The sequence below is a fragment of the Sinocyclocheilus grahami genome, unplaced genomic scaffold (genome assembly GCF_001515645.1).
Source record: "Sinocyclocheilus grahami isolate Dianchi unplaced genomic scaffold, SAMN03320097.WGS_v1.1 scaffold80.1, whole genome shotgun sequence".
Classification (NCBI taxonomy): domain Eukaryota; kingdom Metazoa; phylum Chordata; class Actinopteri; order Cypriniformes; family Cyprinidae; genus Sinocyclocheilus; species Sinocyclocheilus grahami.
The window spans coordinates 1669911-1677306 of NW_015505259.1; the positions used below are offsets into that span (position 1 = coordinate 1669911).

General features: G+C 42.2%; 1 pseudogene; it reads right to left on the reverse strand.

Annotated features, from left to right (window-relative positions):
- Positions 1 to 4061, reverse strand: part of LOC107586367 (coiled-coil domain-containing protein 37-like) — a 14783-nt pseudogene extending 10722 nt beyond the window's left edge.
- Between the last annotated feature and the right edge of the window lie 3335 nt (positions 4062 to 7396).

The following is a 7396-nucleotide window of genomic DNA, read 5'->3' on the forward strand; positions in this document are numbered from 1 at the left end:
GCAAGCAGAGTGTGGAAGTCTGCAGCCTGAGGTTTATCTAGGTGGATGTTGAAGTCTCCAAGCATAACTAGGGGAGTACCATCCTCAGAGAGCAGCACATCTAATTCTTCCACGAAGTTACCTAGTGGTCCTGGGGGTAGATCAACAACTATAAAATGGATTTTAAGAGGGTGGGTAATAGTGGCTGAATGTAATTCAAAGGAGCTGTTGATACTCAGAGATGGTTAAAGGAGTACATTTCCAATCATTAGAGATAAGCAGACCAGTACCTCCACCTCTTCCAGTCAGACGGGGGGAGTGGGAAAAAGATAAATTATTTGAGAGTGCTGCAGGTGTAGCATTGTCCTCTGGTTTGATCCAAGTCTCTGTCAGGGCCATGTAGTTTAGTCTTGAATGACTTGTAATAGAAGTAATAAAATCTGCTTTGTTTACAGCAGACTGGCAATTCCAGAGACCAATAGAAAAAGAAAGTAGTGTATTAGTAGACATAGGCAAAGTGCGCAGGTTGTTACTAAATATTTTAGTTTGTCTTGTATATTTTTTTCATGCGATCAGATAACATTTTAAGCTGTTATATGGTCATGTTACAATGTGCCCCTCAGATGTTACAATGTACCCCGTCTATGGGGCATGTTGTCACATTTCACTTCCAATTTTTGAGGGTAAACAAAGAAAAACTTATACACTGTAAATATGAAACAAAGCAATATATTTGTACTAGACAAGTGTGAAATTACTGTGGATTATAAAATTATACTCTGAACCCCATGTGGATTTACACAATTTAAGAAAGTCAAAAAGTGTTACTTTGTGCCTCGCTCTCCCCTACTCTTTGCCCTGGTCATTGTCACCTATCAGTGACGTAATATCTGCACTATCCTCAAGTTTCCATTTGTAGAAACTATGGCAACACACACACACAAATGCTGCTGTAAAGTTAAACTAAATGCATTACGGCTGTTGCGAATAAAAATAAAAATGAAATGAAAAGCGTTGACCGCAGCATTAAATTTAGATCTGCTCAATGTTGCGCCATGATTTTTATGCGTTTTTACAGTGTTGTGCATTATAACCAATCACACACGAGTCTGCTGAGCTTATGAAGGCAATGGCCAATCAGAGGTGTTCAGATGAGTATTAAATAAGAAAGATATCTTGGTACTAGTCCTTTTAACGATTTGAATGCTAAAACAAACAAATGTAAATCAATTCAAAGGGGTGAACAGGAAGACAGTGATCACCAATATTGGTGTAATATATTCTCGCTTTTGCGTTCCTGTTAACAAACAAGCAGCAGCATTCTGTACCATCTGCAAACATGTGAGGGAGACCTGGTTAATATGCACATAAAGGCCATTAAAGAAGTTCAGGTGGGTCAAGATAAAAATATGCTTATCCCTTTCAAAATCATTGAAAGACTTGACGTTGGATAATTCCTTCAACTGGCAAAAGCTAGTATAACTGGTTTAATTTGTTTATCCACTTTAAAGTCAGTGTCTATAATAACACAGGTTTATGGTTTTATAGCACCTAGATCTAGATAAGAGGACATCTAGATTAATGCCATCCAGGCTTTAATATCCTTAAGAAAGTCCATCTATGGTGCTATGGAATTTGCATCTTTCTGTTTCAAAGGCAGAGAAAGTTGTGTATCAACTGGATAGCAGTGAAACGAGATGCCATACTTCTGGCAAATAAGGGAAGCATATATAAGGAGAACAGGATAGGTCCAAGAACAGATTGTGAGGAGGACACAACATCCTCATGGCAGACAGAAAAACTTATGTCAGACAGATAAGATCGAAACCACTCCAAAACAGTACATTTAATGCCAACACAATGCAATAAATCAGAAATCAAGATGTTACGGTGTACAGTATCATGAGAACAGCACAATCGTTCGAGTCAGTGGCTAGTAACAGATCATTAAAAACTTTTACCATTGCTGTTTCAGTGCTGTGAAGGGATTTAAACCCAGACTGGAACACTTCTTAAAAACCATGTAGATCTAGGAAAAGATTGCAATTAACAGCTTCAATGGTTCCACTATTGCATGTTTAACATTCTGAGGTACAACTTCTAAAGGAAATACTGCTATTTATAATTATTTGAATTTTAGGTCCGATGGTTTCAAAAACTTTTTTTTTTGTAAATGAGGGGGAACGTAAGATTTTTTTTATGAGGTCTATGCAACAAGCAGATGATTTCATCTTACAAATAATCTCTCTCAAAGAAGAAAGACAAAATCGTCGCTGGTCCCCACTGACTTCCATAATATTTTGTTATACTATGTCAATGGCTACCAGCAAATGTTTGGTTACACACCTTCTTAAAATATCTTTTGTATTCAACAGAAGAAAGAAACTCATATAAGTTTGGAACAACTTGACAGAATTTTCATTTTGGGGTGAAATATCACTAAAGGCTAACATATGTGATGTGATCCATATGCAGAACCATTAATGAAATGGTAGATCACAAATCAGATCAACAGATCAAGAAGAAGGTCAGCTTTTTTAATCATTTGCTGCTACACTGTACTGATTGTTGTTTAATTAATAGGTTTACTGATGAATAGTCTAATATAATAGTGCAGATATTTTAATCTAATTTTACTTCACTTGGTAATGAATTTAATCTGCTATGTGGATTAGGAAAATTTACTTGAGTTTTTGCTGAATCATTCACTTCTCCAGAATAAGGGTCAAAGACATCTCAGACGTCAATCATTAACTCTAGTATGATAATGATTCTAGGTCTGAGGTCCAGTGAAAACTATATTAAACCAGAACCAAAAACCCCCACATTTTATTCATTTTCACATACAAATTTTTTTTAATGTGCAAAATATACAGTATCGATAGCAATAAAATAGATTTTTAATGATATTTTGTATTCTGAATATTAGGCTGTTATTTTTGTCATGTTATGTTGGCATTGCTGTTTGGCCATTGCTGTTTGTGCATTTCTGTTCTACAAAACAGCAAGTATTTCAATAAAAGTAATGTCCACATTTTAGTTTGTGTATAATACCGTTGGAGTTTGTAGTATTTGTATCATACTTACTATGTTTTTGGAATGGTATAATGGTAATATCATGGGTTTTGGACATGGAAACATTATGTGGTATTCTTTAAACTATGCTTTATTTGGTTATAAAGTATTTAAATACAGTAATTACTTAATATACTGATATTAATTTCTATGGTATTACTATCTGATTCTAAAAATGCACCATGACATCATTATAGACTCTTACAATAAGAGTGTTAAACAATGTGAAGTATCTACATATGTGAATGTGAAGAAAGTCTGTGTGCTGGAATGAGTGACGCAAAGGTATTGGCTCTGTGAGATCAAGATGGCTGGGTGAGGTGAAGGCTGAAACATCTTTCATAAGTGTTTCAAAATCTATTGATAGTGCAGAACTTTCTAGTGGATTAAATAATATTACTGTATTTAATATACATATTTCATATTACTGAATTCATATGCTGTATTTCAAATAGACGCTTACATTGTGGCTAGGCAGTGGCTAACAAACTATATTAAATTGTATCTTGTATTTTTAAAATGTTAATCATGATGGCTTTATTGACCCTGTATTGAAATAAATCCTAGATCATAATGAAGATAACTGCACAGCTTTTGAAGACACTCCTCTAAAACAGCAGATATATTACGTTTATGATGGTAGCCTATAAAAAAAAGATTTCTTCTTTGGCAGTGGATACATAATACATTTATAAACTGGAAGCATGCACCATGTCACTATATCATCTGCTCAACGATTTAAATGGGATTGCATATGCAGTATTGTCATGTCTGTATAGTTTTGGTTCTTTAAGTTCAGTTTCATCCCCTATGTTTAGTCCTGGGCTGTGTCCGAAATTGCCACCTATCCCTGTCACAGATTCCCCAGCCACATCAGCCACCTACACCCGTTCACAATCACCAGACTATTAATTGCGAACACCTGATGCCACTTACCTGAGCACTATATCAGTCTACTCACCTCAGTCCCTCATCGACTGGTCTCAAGGTTGCATACCTTTCCTCATTCCTCTACTCACCTCTCTGGATCTCTGTGGCTCTGTGGCTCCCGCCGTCTTGCTGGATCTCCCTAAAATAATTAAGATAAGGACTGTTACTCTTCAGTTTGATGAGCTAAAGTTATGTTTCAGTTTAAACTTACCGTTTGAAGTTCTCCTTCTGTTTGTATAAATTAAGAAGCTCTGAATCATTCTTCCTGTGTATGCCTCTCTATCCAGCCATGACAGAAGACCAGTTCCAAAAACAGAAGTGTATATTTAACAGATTGAAGCTTGCTATGGAGGCACAGAGACCACTCACACCTGATCCCTTCACCGAACTGGTCCAAGCACTCCGCGAGTCCTTTCAGCCTCCTCCCGTCATGCCGTCAGCCTCTGCATGTCCCATGGCCAAACCCGTGACCTACTCCGGTGAGGTGGCCGCCTACAGCAATTTTTTTACTCCAGTGTTCACTATACTTCGAATTACAACCCCATCAGTTTGTGAATGATCGAGCAAAGATCACATTCATCATGTCTCTACTGTCTGGAAGGGCGCTGTCTTGGTTCAGTCTCACTCAAATCAAGCTCCCTCGACACCGCAATGCCACCTCATATCAAATATCCAAGGAAAACCGCCGAGTAAGGGGTTGGTGCGCCATCGCACCACGGAAGTCACTCTCTGCATCGTAAACTTTCATGCTGAACGGATTTCATTCCTGGTGCTGGAGGAGGCTACAGTGGATATCGTCCTGGGGCGTCCCTGGCTGGCTAAAAATCATCCTGATATCAACTGGAACTCCGGGGAAATACTCAGGTGGAGTGAATGCTGTTTCAGGACATGTTTAGCAGATCTCCCTCTTCCAGGCCGAGCTAATCCCTCCATACCGCTCTCCTCGACCACTATTGAGAGTCCAGCTTCTCAACGACACCGCAATGCCACCTCATATCAAATATCCAAGGAAAACCATTGAGTTAAGGGGTTGGTGCGCCATCGCACCACGGAAGTCGTGGCCTAATGGTTAGAGAGTCGGACTCGTAACCCAAAGGTTGCGGGTTCGAGTCTTGTACCGGCAGGGATTTTAGGTGGGGGAAGTGAATGTACAGTTCCAGTGGATGTGGTGAAGTCGTGGCCTAATGGTTAGAGAGTCGGACTTGTAAGTTCGGTTCGAGTCTTGTAGGCAGGGGGAGTGAATGTACAGCGCTCTCTCCCACCTTCAATACCACGACTGAGGTGCCCTTGAGCAAGGCACCGAACCCCCAACTGCTCCCCGGGCGCTGCAGCAAAAATGGCTGCCCACTGCTCCGTGTGTGTGTTCACTGCTGTGTGTGTGCACTTTGGATGGGATAAATGCAGAGCACTAATTCCGAGTATGGGTCACCATACTTGGCCACATGTCACGTCACTTCACTTCAAAGCTCAGTCCAAATTCCAGCAGCTTACAGGGCATTCCAGGACGTGTTCAGTAAGGTCGCGGCAACCCATCTTCCACCTCATCGGCCATGGGACTGCGCGATTGACCTGCTGCCTGGGGCCAAATTCCCTAAGGGACATATCTATCCTCTATCGATCCCGGAGCGCGCTGCAATGGAGGAGTACATCAAGGAGGCATTACATCAGGGGTTCATCCGTCCTTCCACTTTTCCTGCAGCATCCAGTTTCTTCTTTGTAGTGAAGAAGGATGAGGGCCTACACCCTTGTATCGACTATCGAGCACTCAACTCCCAAACCATAAAATTTGCCTATCCACTCCCTCTGGTGCCAGTCTCGTTAGAGGAACTCCGTGGTGCCCGGCTCTTCGCGAAACTCGATCTACAATATGCCTACCTTCTGATCCGCATTCGAAGGGGAGATGAATGGAAGACCGCCTTTGTAACACCATCCGGGCACTACGAGTACCTGGTTATGCCGTATGGCCTTTCAAACTCACCATCCATCTTCCAAAACTTCATGAACAAAATATTCCGTGACATGCTCAACCAATTTCTAATCATCTACATCGACGACATTCTCATTTACTCACCCACTCTCGAAGAGCATCAACAACGTGTCTCCCAGGTACTCCAATGTCTCCACGAGCACCACCTCTACCTCAAACTGGAAAAATGTGAATTCCATCGAACCACCATTCAATTCCTGGGCTACATTATAACACCAGTACTTCTCCAGAAAGATGTCCCCGGCGGAGCAAAATTATGATGAGTTACTGGCCATCAAACTCGTGCTGGAAGAGTGGAGGCACTGGTTGGAAGGGGCTCACCATCCCTTCGAAGTAATAACTGATCACAAGAACCTCCAATACCTTCGTGAAGCTAAACACCTCAATCCACGACAAGCCCGATGTGCCTTATTTTTCATGCACTTCAGATTCACTGTAACCTACCGCCCTGGTCATAAAAACCTCAAAGCAGACGGTCTATCATGACTTCACCAACCAGATCCATCTCCTGATAACCCCGAACCCATTCTCGCCCACAGTGTTCACATGTCCTATTGCATGGGGTGTGAATGATCAAATTCGTGCCGCCACTCTCACAGAACTCACTCTGCCAGGAGGTCTGGAAGGAAGACTGTATGTATCTACCACTCTACGTCTCACCCTTCTGGACTCCATCCACACTTCTCCAGGATCGGGTCACCCAGGCAGCCAACGAACCCTCTCGCTCCTCCGGAACAGATATTGGTGGCCCAGCATGGCTCGGGATAGTCACCATCACATCCAATCCACGCCATTTACCATTTGTTCCACGCCGACCCTGGTCCCATATCGGAATCGATTTCGCCACAGATCTTCCACCCTCCAACGTTGTGAATAGATTCTCCAAGACTTGCAAATTATTTACCTTAATGGATTACACAATGTCTTGGAGGCAGCCGAAGCTCTCTTCCAGCATGTTTTTCGAATCTTTGGTCTCCCTGAAGATATCGTTCCGGATAGAGTTCATATCTAGGGTCTGACGTGGTTTCTTCCGTCTGCTGGGAGTGTCTGTCAGCCTTTCCTCAGGTTATCATCCCCAAACCAACGGCCAGACCGAACGCAAGATCCAGGAGATCGGGCGGTATCTCAGAGCCTACTGTCACAAACACCAGGACAGCTGGAGCCAGTATCTTCCCTGGGCCGAGTACGCTCAGAACTCGTTGCGACAGGAAACAACAGGGTTAACACCATTCTAGTGCATGCTCGGATTTCAACCACCACTCTTCCCCTGGACTGGTGAGCCCTCGGAAGTCTACTGGTTCCGTGAGAGCGAGAGGGTATGGGACTCAGCACATGTCCATCTCCAGCAGGCAGTACGGAGACACAAGGACTACGCCGATGCCCGTTGCGCCCCAACACCTGCTTACCAACCAGGTGACCGAGTCT